Here is a 17,182-nt window from a genome sequence, read left to right as displayed (position 1 = left end):
TAATTACTTCCTTTGAGATCAAGGTAACTAAGGGAAATAGCCTTGGCTTTGAACTACAGAACCAAATTAAAAGCAAACTTGTTTTACAGATAAGTGGCCTAAAGGCAGAGGTAAGATAAATAACTAATGGGCCATTGATGGAGAAAGAAGGTTTACAATTGGCACCCCTTAAGGCTCTTATGCCAAACATTCAACACCATCAGGCAGGAAAGGAACTCTAAATTTTGGGAACTAAAAACTGCCTGAATATAATTTGAACAGAGATTAAATGCTGTTTAAAAAAAAAAAAAAGCCCCTACTAAACTATTTTAAGAGGACCTTAGGGATCATCCAACTCATTCCCTCTCTGATCCCCTTGACTCAGTTTTCACTCACACCAACATGAAAGAACCTAATATTCTCTTATTTATTTCCCTAAAAGAGTCTCATTTTAGCAAACCACCCCACCGCCCCCACCCCAAAAAAAAACAATAAGCTTCAGGAAAAAGATATTTCCCAGCTAGCAAGCTGGTAAGGCCATAATGCAAATCTTGGTCTGTTGAGCTCCAGAGCCAAGGCTCTGTTGTTGTTAGTTCTGAATATATTAACTGCTATGGTTTAGAGACTGGTGCACAAGTGTGAATACAGGGGCCTTTCCCATCACCACCACCTCTCTGGGTTTGCACCGTCGCTTGAATTCAAGATGGTCATCAGAGGATGTCCCAGTGGTGTTCATGGGGGATAAGTCAGATGTGGGTAGAGGAAAGGTTTCCGATTCTAATGGGCTTGACCTTTCTTAGATGTCACTGTTCAAGGTGCAGGTTACTGACAAAGGAAAGTGTGGGCCAAAGGTGAAGATAATTTGAACTACTGCTGGATATGTTGGATTTGCTCAGATGATGCTTCACGTCTGCAGGGGATGATTCCATTCACACACAACCCCCAGGTGCTCAGTTCTGCCCACATGGCCCTTTCAGGTCCAGCCACTCTCTACGCCATTGTTATTCTAAGCATGCAACTTTGGTATCACCTGGGTATTTAGTGGAAATGCAGAATTTCTGACTCCACTTCACACCTACTGCATCAGAGTCTGCAGTCTAACCAGATCTCCAGGGTATCTTTATGTCAGAGTTAGAAGTACTCCAGTTTAGGTTATTTCTATACCAATCTTAAGACAGAAGAAATCTTTGTGAGGCTTTCTGTGGCCTTGTCTGCCTCAATTTTTCCACCTTCTAATTGCCTCCTTGGAAATCTTCCTGGTAAACAGAACCCAGGGTTCTGTTCCTTGGGAACAATCCACTCCTCTACACTCATCCCCTGTTCATCTGTCCCTCTTCACAAGTCCCGGGGATTATTTTCCTAGCCTTCCTAGCCTTGGACCCTGCCCTCCTCCCACTGTTTGTCCCAGTCATTTTATCTATCCTCACTTAGGTCCAGCAAGGGCGTAAGTGCTTTGGGAATAGCAGAACCTGACAGACTAGGAACCTATTTCCGGTATCCACCCTGCCTGCCCTCATTCCTGAGCTGAGGCAATTAAATGGAACCAACTCTGCTGAAGTTAGGTCAAATGAAAGGAGTGAATGGAGGTGGAGTGGGGAAGGTTAGGATATGGGAGGAGAAGGTGTTGATTAGTTTACGAAAAAAGTAATCTATCACACTTACATGTGATGCTTTTGTATGAAGTGTATTCTCAGTAGTGTGTTTCTGTCCATAGATTCCTGGAAACAAAGCTCTATTTCTTCTTTCCACCTTGAATCCAAACAGACATTAGAAATATTTCCAAATAATTATGATTATCTTCAATCTCTGGCTTGAGATAATCCAGCCAGAAAATGAGCCCATGTCCTTACATTCATGGGGAGGCCGTCCAGCCTAGCATTTAGTAAGTGGGTACTGATCTCTGACTCTACTACTCACTAGCTGAGTGGTTCTGGGTAAGTCCCTTAGTATCGCTGACCTTTAACTTCTTGTGAATGAGGATAATAACATTATACTGACTTCAGAGAGTTTTTACAGGATTAAATGAGAAACTGCAGATAAATGTTAATACATTATCTGGCCTATGGCATGCCTAATAAAATTGATATTCTCTTATTATTTCAGAATTACTATCCATGAAATGTTAATATTCACTCATGGCAACTGGAAAATGATGAAGGTTTGAATCTACACTCCTAGTATTAAAAATTATTATATAAAAATTTTAGTTGGAACCAAGGTCATCATAATACTAATAATATATTTATTGAGCATTAACTACATGCCACCTTTTCATATATGGTCATGAAGAATCCTGACAACTCTTTTGAGGCAGTTACTATTTTCACCTTCCTTTCTCACAAATCTGTTTCCTCTTTTCCTGGCACATAGCTGCAGATTGGGTAAACAGCCTAGACGTGGCCGTGTAACTGAGTAGAGTGGAACGCGTGAGGCCGGGATTATGCTACTTCCGGGCTTGGTCCACTAGCCCCACCTTGTTCCATCCCTCTGCTCTTCCTTCCTTTGTGGCAACCTTGAAAACTGCATGTTAAAGATGGAGGATCTACAAGAGGGAAGGATCCTGGCTTCTGTACCGCCTCTTAGAGAAAAGCCACCAGCTGTTCAAGAAGAACCATTTTGGATTTTATGTAAGTAAGAAATACATTTCTATTATGCTTCATTTCTGGCATGTATTTGTTACAGCAGCTAATCTCATCTTAACTGATTTACTTAGTCTACCTAAGATGACAGAGCATATAATTAGGGATTGGAATTCTAGGCCAGTGGAACCCTAAAGCCCGCACTTTGATTCATTATACTACACCGGCATCAAGCTTCACTTGAGAGCCAAAGAGTGGTTCCTTTTAGCTGCCTACCAAGTTATGCCAAATAGTAAACGCTGCTGCTGCTGCTGCTAAGTCTCTTCAGTTGTGTCCGACTCTGTGCGACCCCATAGACAGCAGCCCAACAGGCTCCCCCGTCCCTGGGATTCTCCAGGCAAGAACACTGGAGTGGGTTGCCATTTCCTTCTCCAACGCATGAAAGTGAAAAGTGAAAGTGAAGTCCCTCTGTCGTGTCTGATTTTTAGCGACCCCATAGACTGAAGCCTACCAGGCTCCTCCGTCCATGGGATTTTCCAAGCAGGAGTACTGGAGTGGGGTGCCATTGCCTTCTCCGAGTAAATGCTAGAAGGAGACAAATCTGAAATTAGAAACATCTCAACTGGGTTGTTTTCAGAAGCCAGTGCATGAATCTGCTGATTCATGGGCCCTAGGAATTTCCTACAGCCGTCATCAGATGGTTTCAAACAAGGCAAACTTATCAATAAGGAAAACAATTTTGCCTCAAGAACCCATCACTGATATCTGAAATCTGCTGTCAGTTTTACTTCTCTCTCTGTGGGGTACTGAACCAGTGACTTGTATGTTTGGAGCCTCTAACGAGGCTGGTAACGGTCTTATAAATTCTCCACGGAGCTCTCACACCTCTAATTGAGAATCAGACACGAGACTGGCCAGAGGCCAGGGAATATTCTCAAAGTGCGTGCTCATGGTGGCAACTACTCAAAAGGCTCAAGGAAAGGTCTCCCTGCCAGGGCTCTAAAGAATTAGGGCAAGCAGGGCTCGACTTGGTGGGACGAAAGCCCTACAGTGAAGTAGAAAAACAGCACTTATGATAACAATAAACACTCGCAGGGCACATGCAGATAACAGGGCGCTTTCAAGTGCGGTCTCAGTATCAATAGCCGTTGAGACAATCGCGCTTCGTTGTGGAGATTAAATCAATGAAGCTAAGAGACTTGCCAAGAACATAATAAAATAAGGTATAAACATTGGCCTTCTAACTGCAAGTCCATCATGAAACTCTCCCAGCTCTCTCTATCTAAGTTCTCAAAGATCCTAGTAAGGTCACTGCAGTGAAAATCAATGGGGCTGATTCTCACATTCTTTCAAATGAGGGAAGCTGACCTATAAGCCAAACAATATGGCCTGTGAGTGAGGGTCTGTTTCAGCACCATCCCTGCCCTCATTCCTGTCCACACAGGGCCTGGCCTCTGCCTGGCTTGGGGCCCTTCAGATCTGCCAGGAGCTACTTTGTCTTAACAATTCTGCAGCTTAGGCAGCAGACAGTACAAGTGGTGTATTAATTTTTTGACCTCCAAAATCAGGAAGCAGAACACTCTCATGAAGGCAGGGTCTGAGCTTCTCCTTTCTACTTAGGCTTCAACTTGGTTAAAGCCAAGGGAAAGAACCTTAGCAGAAGGCAACAAACCATCTTGGTTTGTTCTGCTTGGCAACCCTCTCTCAAGGCAGAGCTCAAGAATATTTACACATGCAAAGGGGGAGCATCACGTTTATTGTGTTCAAAAGGCTCGTTGCCATCAGGTCTGTCTCCTCAGTGCTGAGCTGCAAATCGGTGTTCCCACCTTACCACAGTATATGGTTTAAAAAAAAAAAAAAACTGAAGATGAGCTAAAAATACCTGAGCCAAGTTCAGCACTTCTGTAAGAAGGCTGAGCACACCGGTGACACCCATGGTAAAGACAGCGCCAACATTATACACAGCAAGTCACATCCTGATGAGTTAATTGCCCCCAACTGAATGTTAAGTGCAGTGGAGGAGAAGGGTATGTTAATACATGAAACTTAACTTTTTCACACAGGAAATAAAACCCCAAATGGAGATTTAACATCTTATGAAAACTTGCGCAAAGATAACTTTTAAGGAGAAAAAGAGCTGTTCAGATTTGTAGATGAAGCTATCTCATGAATAAAATATCCTCATACTTCATCAGTTTTCAAAGAAAAAATAAAACTATTTAGCACACTTCTGTGTCCTTCCCACTCAGCACATATCAATGGAAAGAGTAGGTGCCCTAGAATTGAAGATCTGAATTTTAAGTCCCTCTGCGCCGCTCTAACGGGTTATGCAGTGATGACCGAGTGGATGAACTTCTCCGTCTTGGTTTCCATATATTTATAACATTGGGGTGATGCTTATTTCTCCCAGGCTGTTTTGAAAAGTAAATGAAGTGACACAAACCCAAAGGCACAGTGCCTGCAGTAGCACCTAGCACATGATAGACGCTCAGTAATTATCAATTCTCCCTTTACTCTGCACTACAAAGGGCAGAATGAAGAAATGAGGAGAAGAAGGAAAACAGCAAATGGGGACCCCCGAACGTAGGATAGAGGGGCACTGTGTAATCTGGCCAAAGGGGGATCAGAAATATTCATTATGGCATCCAAAATACTGACACAGGAAACAAGAGCAAACTAGAGAAAGTGTTTCTTTTCATCAAAGTTTCTTGCAAAAAAGGAAAATATTGTAGAATTCATTCTATTTTTTCATTGGTTGAATTCTGCAGCCCCCTGAAGTGACCTCAAGTTACAGCTAAAGGCAGGAAAAACTACGTGGCTATGAAACAGTCAGATATGAATTACCTTGATGAAATAAGTGTTTATGTCTCTGAAAAAATTAGTAGATATACAATACCAACATTTAAATCAGTGATAACAGAAACATTGAAAACTCTTACCTCAACTGTCGTTGCTCAGAAAAACACATCTTGGTTGGCTTTTTGGTCACGCACTAGTGTGTGGTCCTGCAGCTCTGCAGGTACTAACACACACAGAGGAAACTCAAATGCTGGGCATACTTAATGAAGGGACTGGACATAATCTGGGCATTGCTGAAGGCTAAAGGAGAGCAGATGGAGAGACCACAATGAGGAGAAAAGGGGGAGATACCAAGTAATGTCTGTGGAGAACACAGTGGTCAGAGAAAATCTTCTAGAGGTGATGTTGGCTGAGGGATTCTTAGGATGTGGGATGTCTTATATTACATGTGAAGTCTTGTGCTGGTGTGCACAGTAATTCTCCTTGATTGTTTGCAACCTTTAGAAAAGGTCTGTTCCACCCATTGGCTTCTGATAGTGGTACTATACAGAAATAATTAGCAGAGCACAGAGCTCCATTTTACAATTGGGTTTCCTTGGCAGGGGGCGGGCAGGGGTGGGCAGGAAAGGCAGTCCAAGCAGAAAGACGAAGAAATATAGGAAGGAAAACACATGTCTAGAGGAAACTGGAACCTGGAGCAAGCAGCGACTAGGAGAAAAAGGTGTCCCCTGAGAACTGAATTCTTGCCAACTACGGGCTAGGAACCTATGTCAGGGTATCCAATGCCATCCCTAGGTTCAGGTTTGGCCAGAAGGGCTCACAGGACTCAGCAGCATCCAAGTTCCCAGATGCCAGGCAAGGGCCATCCTCATAAATAGGCTTTCCTAAGGACAGCAGTCTTGGGTCTGCTGTGTTAAGTCTTTTCTGCACAGAGCTCAAGGTGGTTTTTAAAATCTTTTCAGAGAAGGATGACCCTCACATCCCCGAGGACTACAGAAGCCAAATGTCTCCTATTTGGGTTACACTAACAGTTTTATAGATGCTACCCTACAGGGTTACACTAACATTTTATAGCACTTTTTCTGTAATAGGCATTTTCGTATGTACGTTACTTTATTTCATCTTTGCAACAATGCTGGGGAGGAAGCAATGTATGCTCACAGATGGGCAACCCGATGCTCATAGACGTTTGGTAACTTGCTGACAGCCTCACATGCAGGGTGTCATGGAACTGTGCTTCAAACTAGTTCTTTAGACTCTAAAGGTGGCACGCTTTCACTAGTTCACAACACCAGCACCACTTCTCAGCTTGTGGCAGCAATTCCAGTCCTCACCTCTAATCCACTCCCTCAGGAGATTTCTGGTTCCACATCTGTCTACATTCAGTAATGAGATTATGGCAGATTGTACCTCTCAAAAATGGTCACAACAATATTTCCAGCCCCATTTGCCCTTCTAGATGCTCGCGACTCTCCCATGGAGACGTGAAGCCTACTTTCCAGACTCTGAACCTGAATAAGCCCTTACGACAGACTCAACAATCACAGTGTGGCAGAAGTGATGCTGTCTGCTGGCGAGCCTAGACAGTGAAGGGTTATGCAGCCTCCTCCTGAAGCCTGCTCTCTTTCTCATCCTCTCTCCCTCTCTGTCTTTCTGGAAACATGCAGCTGGTAGCCCAAGGAGATGAGCAAGATGGACAGCTAGCCTGAAGTAATCATGCTAGAAAAACATTAATGCATATATATATGGAGTTTAGAAAGACAGTAACGACCCCATGTGTTAGACAGCAAAAGAGACACAGATGTAAAGAACAGACTTTTGGACTCTGTGGGAGAAGGCCAGGGTGGGATGATTTGAGAGAATAGCATTGAAACATGTATATTACCATGTGTGAAATAGACAACCAGTGCAAGCTCAGTACATGAAGCAGGGTGCTCTGGGACAACCCAGAGGGATGGGGTGGGGAGAGAGGTGGAAAGGGGGTTCCATACGTGTACACCTGTGGCTGATTCATGTCGATGTATGGCAAAAACCACCACAATATTGTAAAGTAATTAGTTTCCAATTTAAATTAATTAATTAATTTTTATTTAAAACCACATGAAAAGACCATGTGCAGATAGATACCCTAGGAGGCCCACCTCCAGTTGTTTGAAGCTTCCCAATCTGGGCACCTGAAATGCAGGGGAAGAGAACTTCTGCTGATCCCAACCCCTAGCCTTTGAGACACTCAGCTGATACCCAATGAGCCAGAAACTAAAGATCTCCACCAAGCCCCTGTCCAAACAGCAGATCCTTGAGCAAAGTAAATGTTGGTGTTATGCGTCAACAGGTAACTGAAACAGTGACAGTGATAGACAGACAGACACATAAAGTACATATGTGTCTCATATATGTAATAAAAATTCGAAAATGAGATATATTTCTAAAAGAAGAAACTCAAGCTAATCTACATTAGCACATACAGTGGTTGAGACATTTTATATTTACATTGTCACTAATCTTTTCAACCTAAATTATCCCTAGTATAATGAACATTAATGCTGATTGGCAACACAATAGCAAACCTAAATTTTTTTAAATATGTGTAAATCTTGAACTTTTTTGCATTTAATAGGAAATCATTGGCTATTTTCAGACAATGAAATTATACTTAGAGTCTTATTAGCCCAATAATGATGTCCTGTCACCACAAAATTGGGCACATGATCTCATTTAAAGAAGGAGCTTACAATATTCTTGGCAGACATTAGCCCCTATGTCTTCATAAGTTAAAGAGGTGGGCTTCTTGGCAGGTGAGGCATTCACACACTTTGGAAAGCGGAGTCTGACCCCTGGAGGCTGAGAAGTGCTAGGACCACACCTTTCATCGGGCAGGAAACATGAAACAGACAGGCCAGGAATATAGGGTTGGAGCCAGCACCAGGAAAATAAACCCTCCTGACACCCAGGCTGGCAATACCTACCAGGTGAGCTAACTTGAGGGAGATTGGAGTAGAGGCAACTGCACATGAGGTGAGAGATGGAAATTATTCACTTGTCCTTACAAGCGACAAATGGCATTACAAGCGACAAACTCAAGATGATATAGCTGTTTCGCCTACACCTTCAGAGGTAGATTTCAGAGAGACCACACTGACAGGCTTAGATATAGCTTACCACTGCTCAACAGAGTGGTACTGAGGGTAGTTACACCAGGGGATAAAGCTCCAGAACACAGCCACGTACCTTGTCAGCTGGACACATATAACTACAACTAGTCCTGGGAAACAGGGGGAGAATCTATCTTGTTTCATATTCACATATGAGACTGCCCTGACTATTTACTTGGAGAGAAAGAATACAATCTCAAGACAACCTCGAAGCATGCACCAGCAGAGATGAGGCAAAGGGTGCTCTGAAAACACTTCTGTGGCCACATCTATAGAGAAGGAGACTTCAGGAGGCTTTTTACATTATACCCTGCTCCATACTTCGGCCAAGTTGTTTATTAAAATTAAGCTTTTAGAGAATTTCATTACCAGCAAAATTCAGGGTCAGACCTTGAATGGGAGATGCAAAGGAGGATGAACGTTAGAACAGAAAAGGGAATTTTAATTATGACAATTACAACTGCTCTTCACTTACCCTTGCCACGAGAAAATCTCAATGCTCACCTCCTGCAATAACTTATATCCTCTGAGAATTTATAACGCTGACAGAAGAGCCTGGCAGGCTACAGTCCACGGGGGTTGCAAGAGTCGGACACGACTTAGCGACTTTATTATTACTACTACTACTACTACTACTATACACAGAGAAATATTTTTGGTTTCTAGGGAGTTTTGAAAAAACACATCATGCTGTTTTACTAACCTGATCTTTTAATGAAACTTCAATATTTTTCCATACACAGAATTTTAAGATGGCCCCATATATTTCTACTACCTGGTATACATGTCCTATATAATAATCCCCTCCCCTGATGTCTGAACAGAACCTGTGAACATAATGGCTAGTCACTCCCATGATCATGCCACATTATACCAAGACTCAGTGAGAACAGGCTAGAGAGATTCGTCTACTGATTTTGAAAATGTAAGCTGTCATGTTTTGTGAAGGTGACATGACTGGGACCTAAGGGCAACTCTTAGAAACTGAGAGCAGCCTCTGGTCAAAAACTAGCAAGAAGGAGGAACCTTAGTCCTACAACCACAAGGAACTGAATTCAGCCAACAACCTGGATGAATTTGAAACATACCCTGCCCTCCAAATGAGAACATAGCCCTGCAGACACCTTGATTTCATTGTAGTGAGAGCCTCACCAGAGGATCTCCATCTATGTAGTGACAAAATTTCTGACCTACAGAAAATGTGAGATAATAAACAGGTATTATTTTGAGCCACTAATTTTGTGGTTATTGTTATATAGCAATTAAAAAAAACAAAAACAAAAAAAAACTCATACACCTCTCCCTCTGCTGCCTGCACCAAGCTGTGTTTTCAAAGTAGTATCACATAACACTTACCACAATCGCATATATTTTATTATTACTATTTTTAAAGTTACACAATTTCTGGAGGGTTGGCACAGCCTCTGAATATTTCATCCTGTTTTCAATCCGCTCTGTGCTAGATGCCTATAACCTGATTCAGTATGTTTTCAGCTTTTCCCTGTTTCTACTTTGTGTGTCCATGGAAAGAAAATCAAGAACAAGAATGATATTTCTGTTCCTCAGAGCAGTAAAAAGTGTTGTTCATGCTTGACCAAGGGTGGACACGCTTCCTGCTCCATTTCCTGTGCCCTGTAATCCTCCATTACACAAACTCATACCCCTTTCTTACTTCACAGCTGTTTGTGGCTACAAGAATGGCCAAAACTCCTACTCATCCTGGCACTGGAAGTATTACTAGGAGGAGGCACTCCATCTCCACCTCCAGGTCTTCTCTCCAGGGCTTGGACTACTCCAACTACTAGCAAAAAAAACCAAAACAAAGTATGATAAAGTCAGCTGTGGGTTAAATTTCCAGTAGCAGGAAAAATCCAAGATTATTGCCATTTGAAACCATGGTTGATGTCATAAAGCAACACAGAAGACAGTAAGTTAAAATGACCAAAAAAATTATTTAGAGCAAGCAAGACAACCCTTTATCTATCTATTTTAATCTATGATATATTCCCCCAGAATATCACAGAATGTGACCTATTTTGGAGATTGAATCACCAAGGTGATCTAGTTAAAATGAGATCATTAGGGTGGGCTCCAATCTAAAATGACTGGTATCCTTAAAAAGTGAAAATTTAGTCAGAGAGACAGACATGCATAGAGAAGAGAAAATGTAAAGAGACATAAAGAGAAGATAGCCATTTACAAGCCAGTTACAGACCTAGAACTCATCCTTCCCTCATAGCTTTCAGAAGGAACCCATCCTGCTGATGTCTTGATATTGGACTTCAAGCTTACAGAACTGTGAGACAATATATTTCCATCGTTTAAGTCACTCAGTTTGTGGCACTTGGTTAAGGCAGCCCTGGCAAACTCATGCAGCCCCTAAACTTTGCTCTGCATTTTCTCTGTCTGATAAGTCACTGTATTCATTCTGCAGGTGAACACTTAGTCGCCATCTCCATTTCTCCCCCAAGTAGATCACAACTTTAGCCTTCACAGTACAAGAAATTTTATTCCTTCACTTAATGCTTTTTTAAAGTTCATTTCCTATCTATGCTATCAGTAATGGTTCTATAGCCCTATCACGGAGAAGGCAATGGCAATCCACTCCAGTACTCTTGCCTGGAAAATCCCATGGACAGAGGAGCCTGGTAGGCTGCAGTTCATGGGGTCGCTAAGAGTCAGACATGACTGAGCAATTTTACTTTCACTTTTCACTTTCATGCATTGGAGAAGGAAATGGAAACCCACTCCAGTGTTCTTGCCTGGAGAATCCCAGGGACGGGGGAGCCTGGTGGGCTGCCATCTATGGGGTCGCACAGAGTCGGACACAACTAAAGCTACTTAGCAGCAGCAGCCCTATCACTAGACCTGCTCTAGAAACAAGCCCTGAGAACCCTTCTGCACTGTTGGTGGGCATGTAAATTGGTACCGCCACTGTGGAGAATAGTACAGAACTTCCTTAAAAGACTAAAATTAGAACTGTCATATGATCCAGCAATCTCACTCTTGGGCATATAGCTGGAAAAAATTATAACCCTAAAAGATACACACACCCCTATGCTCATAGCGGCACAATTTACAACAGCCAAGACATGGTAGCAACCAAAGTGTCCAGTGACAGATGAATGGATAGAGAAGATGTGGTAAGTCTATACAGTGGAATATTAGTCAGTTGTAAACAAGAATGAAATCATGCCAATTGCAGCAACATAGATGGACCCAGAAATTATCATATTAAGTGAAGTAAGCCAGACAAAGACAAATGATATTACTTATATGTGGAATCTAAAAAAATGATACAAGTGAATTTACTTACAAAATAGAAATAGACTCACATTCATAGAAAACAAACAGTGGTTACCAAAGGGGAAAGTGGTAGTGGGGGAAATAAACGAGGAGTTTTGGATAAACAGATACACATTACTATATATAAAATAGATAACCAACAAAGACCTACTTTGTAGCCCAGGGAACTATACTCAATATTTTGTAATAAGCTATAATGGAAAAGATTATGAAAAATAATATAATGTGTATAACTGAAACACTTTGCTGTACATCAGAAACTAATGTAACATTAACACTAATATAACTAACACATAGATCAACTATACATCAATTAAAATATTTTTTAACTGAACAGACTCTGAAAACATCCTGATAACCGTTTGATGAAGGAAGAGGAAAAGCAACAGGTAAGGATGCACATTTTGCCTTTTTATACTGAAAAGTGATGAAAGTGAAAGTGGAGAGTGAAAAAGTTGGCTTAAAGCTCAACATTCAGAAAATGAAGATCATGGCATCCAGTCCCATCACTTCATGGGAAATAGATGGGGAAACAGTGGAAACAGTGTCAGACTTTATTTTGGGGGGCTCCAAAATCACTGCAGATGGTGATTGCAGCCATGAAATTAAAAGACACTTACTCCTTGGAAGAAAAGTTATGACCAACCTAGATAGCATATTCAAAAGCAGAGACATTACTTTGCCAACTAAGGTCCGTCTAGTCAAGGCTATGGTTTTTTCTGTGGTCACGTATGGATGTGACAGTTGGACTGTGAAGAAGACTGAGAGTCGAAGAATTGATGCTTTTGAACTGTGGTGTTGGAGAAGACTCTTGAGAGTCCTTGGACTGCAAGGAGATCCAACCAGTCCATTCTGAAGGAGATCAGCCCTGGGATTTCTTTGGAAGGAATGATGCTAAAGCTGAAACTCCAGTACTTTGGCCACTTCATGCGAAGAGTTAACTCATTGGAAAAGACTCTGATGCTGGGAGGGATTGGGGGCAGGAGGAGAAGGGGACGACAGAGGATGAAATGGCTGGATGGCATCACTGACTCGATGGACATGAGTCTGAGTGAACTCTGGGAGTTGGTGATGGACAGGGAGGCCTGGCGTGCTGCGATTCATGGGGTCGCAAAGAGTTGGACACGACTCAGTGACTGAACTGAACTGAAGGATGTACAAATTTTGATGTTCTAGACAAGTTGGGGAATCAGTAAGCAAACAGTCTGGATTCATTAGAGAGTTCACACCCAAAAGAGAAGTCTGAACTTTATCCTCCAGGAATGAGAAATCAATGAAAAGACTTAATGGTTGTTTTGTTTGCCAAGAGCCTTATAAATCTTTCAGGAAGATGCATTTGGCCACTACTTCAGAAGACAGATTAGGAAAAGGATCAGAATCATGGAGATCAGAGGGGAAGATATTAGAAGGTCATGGGTGGAAGAATAAAAAACCTAGATAATAGTAATACAGTAGAAAGGGAAAGAATACATGTGAAAAATCTTATGAAGAATCAACAAGACTTAGTAGAATGTAAAACGATCTTGAGTTCTCCAGTTTGGAAAAGCAAAATTGACAAGGCTAAGAAAGGCTGAAAAATAATAAGTACTTAAACTGCATAAAATATGCTATTTCAGCAGATCTTAATAGTGACTATAAAACATTAATAGTCACTAAAAAGGCATTTTTGTTTTCTAGGTATATTTTAAAAACCTCTTCTCCAATACAACATTTAATGAGTCCAATAAAATTTGGAATGTTTAATGTTGTGTTGTTTGTGGTTTGCTAAAATCATATGCAAAGCATTCAATCTCTTTTTTGGGGGAGGTTGGGGAGATGTTCATTCTTTCCTTCAGAAAATGAAGGAGAATGTCATCTTTCTTTGATTCAATAGAAGAACTTGATTATGTTACTTGGTTTTGACTGAATAAGTACACTTCTAGGCAATTCTGCCATGTGAGTGTGTTTCTGCATGTGCACACACTCACACTCACATCCAATTTCCTAAAACTGCATTCCAAATGGCTTCCTTCCTCAGTACTCTTCAGGAATAGCCTGAGGCTTAGTGAGTGTTAACTTATAACACTAAATAGTAGCCATGAATCCATTCACCTCCATTATTTCTAAAAAATAATTTTAGTATTAGCTAAACTTGCCAGCATCTGTTGGATCAGACTAAAAGCAAGAGAATTCAAGAAAAAAACATCTACTTCTGCTTTATAGACTATGCCAAAGCCTCTGACTGTGTGGATCACAACAAACTGTGACAAATTCTTAAACAGGTGAGAAAACCAGATCATCTTACCTGCCTCCTGAGAAATCTGTATGTAGGTCAAGAAGAAACAGTTTGAACCAGACATGGAACAACAAACTGGTTCCAAATGGGGAAAGGAGTACATCAAGGCTGTATATTGTCACCCTGTTTGTTGAACTTCTATGCAGAGTACATCACGAGAAATGCCAGGCTGGATGAAGCACAAGCTGGAATCAAGATTTCTGGGGAAAATATCAATAACCTCAGATATACAGATGACACCACCTTTATGGCAGAAAGTGAAGAGTCACTAAAGAACCTCTTGATGAAATTGAAAGAAGAAAGTGAAAAAGCTGGTTTAAAACTCAACATTCAAAAAACAAAGATCATGGCATCCACTTCCGTCACTCATGGCAAACAGATGGGAAAACAATGGAAACAGTGACAGACTATTTTCTTGGGCTCTGAAATCACTGAAGATGGTGACTGCTGCCATGAAACCAAAAGACGCTTGCTCCTTGGAAGAAAAGTTATAACCTACCTAGACAGCATATTAAAAAGCAGAGACCTAACTTCGCCAGCAAAGGTCCATCCAGTCAAAGCTATGGTTTTTTCAGTAGTCATTTATGGATATGAGAGTTAGACCATAATTTCTGAGTGCTAAAGAGCTTTTGAGCTGTGGTGTTGGAGAAGACTCTTGAGAGTCGAGTCCCTTGCACTGCAAGGAGATCAAACCAATCAACCCTAAAGGAAATCAGTTTTGAATATTCATTGGAAGGACTGATGCTGAAGCTCCATTTTGGCCACCTGATGCAAAGAACTGACTCATTGGAAAAGACCCTGATGCTGGGAAAGATTGAAGGCAGGAGAAGAAGGGGATGAAAGAGGATGAAATGGTTGGATGGCATCACCAACTCAATGGACATGAGTTTGAACAAGCTCCGGGAGTTGGTGATGGACAGGGAAGCCTGGTGTGCTGCACTCCATGGGGTCTCAAAGAGTCGGACACGACTGAGCAAAGGAACTGAACTGAACTGAAGACTGCCTTAATGCAGAATCAGATGAGAAACAGGATCAGTTTTTCAAGAAGACAGCCTTTGCTGATCCTCATATATTTAAATCAATAACTTTAATATCGCTAAGGACTCTGTAAGTCCTTATTCATTTTCTCTCTACCACTCTACCTTTGGATTCAAGAAGTGCAAATAAAATGCAGAAGATGATAACCAAAGAAAGCAAGAAAATGCTATACAAATGTCAGGGGCAATTGAGGATGTGGAAAAAAAGAGCAGCTTATAGTTGGAAAACATTTACTCAAGAAAATGTAAACATCAGGATTATGGACATATTTAGAAAGGTGTCACTACCTGAAGTATGAAAAAGCAGTGTAAACCCCCAAAGCCATAAAATCATAATCTGTTATTATATGACATTCCTAAACCTCAGATCATTTGGATATTATTTCCCCAGGTAAAAGGTTCCAGGCTTTTTGCAAATGTTTTCACTCAACTCCATGTTTCAACCTAGGCCAGGCCAGTAGAAAACTTATCACAGTCTAGAAATGAAATTCTTTTCTCTTTAGGGGAAAAAAAATACAAAAAGAAACAATCTTTGAAAAATGCTGATGAAATGTAACTTTTCTCCACAATAATTTTCTGGCATTTATGACAAAGATCTTCTGTTACTTACAACTTCCAGTGAATTTCATTCTTGGCTTAGTTGCAACCCAAAGAACTGACAGGGGAGGGATATTAATACATCTCTGAGTGGTGAGGGAGCTGTTTTTCAAGTAGATTGAGGCAATGAGTGTTTGGAACACCTCATACTTCAATGAAATCCAATTTTCTCTTACAGGTTTCACCCAGTAGCAAGAAGTCACTTTCTTATTGAAATGCTTAGATTCCAACAGCATCTATAAAAGAGAAAAGGTATTCTGCAGTGATGTTTAGCAGTTTTTTGTTATTTGCAAGTGTACTTTCATCTTGTCCAGCTCCAGTGAATTCTAACCACTGAGGCAAGACCTCAGACTTCTAATGATTTGTAGAGAATTATGTTACCAGTAATTTTATATATCTCTCATGCCTGAATCCTCTGGGCTTTGTGGAAGCACATTGCCATGGATTTTCTGGCAGACTGGAATAATATTTCATAGTAAAGATGATAAAGAAGGGGTATTTCAAGGGGTTGATATGGTATGTAAGGTTGAAAATATGGACACCTTCTGATAAGGAGACATTAAAAGATTCAAGAAGATTCATGGATCCAACAGTCCATGTTGTCAGGCCTTCAAATACTTGCTTTCTGATCACAAAGTCACCCCAGGCTATCTGCAGGAGTGGGAGCTAGAGAATCTGTGAAAGATTTAACCTTTCTGTTAAATCCTTGAGTTACTGGGAAGAAAATCAAACATCAAGAAAGTTGTCTATAGTCCCTGAGGTATTGCGGTGGTCCACTCTGAAAACTGCTACCATCAGCTAGAACCATTGTCAAGGGTTTTCAAATCAGAGAGAGAGTTCACAAAGTCTTCTTTAATTCCTTTGTCATATGTGACAGTTGTTATTGTTTTAGCAACTGACAGAAAGTCAAAACACATTTTAAATATGAGAAGAGCTTGGGAGAACTTGAATCTCTGCAATAAAGAAAGATCTTGTCTTCAGAAAGAACAACTTTAGTTTTTAGTACAGAGGTTAGGTCTTGTTTTAAACCTCACGTCTAAGAAAGTCGTGAAGGTAGGTCTTTGAAAAAAACAATTCACTTTCCAGAAACTCTGCAGTTAATTATCTACATTCATTAAGGTTCTGCAGCAGATTTTAACATAGCTAAGCATTAATAAAATTGGAATTAACTTAAGCCTTAAGTAGGGTCTTAACTATTTGTACTGTATCCAAATCTCACTTACCTTGATAAGGGGTAAACCTAACATCATTTATTTGGCACTTAATCTATGTTATACAAAGTTTGACCATTTTATATACCCTCTGTAAAGTTTCACAATAACTCAGTGAAACACATATTATTAATGTTCCTTTTCTGAAGATACAAGGTCTAAGATCATGGTCAGATAGCTATTTGGTGGTAAAGCTTGAATTTAAACCTTATGGCTATACATTGTCACCCTGCTTATTTAACTTACA

This window comes from Bison bison, unplaced genomic scaffold (genome assembly GCF_000754665.1).
Source record: "Bison bison bison isolate TAMUID 2011002044 unplaced genomic scaffold, Bison_UMD1.0 scf7180017864263, whole genome shotgun sequence".
NCBI classification, from domain to species: domain Eukaryota; kingdom Metazoa; phylum Chordata; class Mammalia; order Artiodactyla; family Bovidae; genus Bison; species Bison bison.
Note: the sequence above shows the minus strand (reverse complement) of the source record.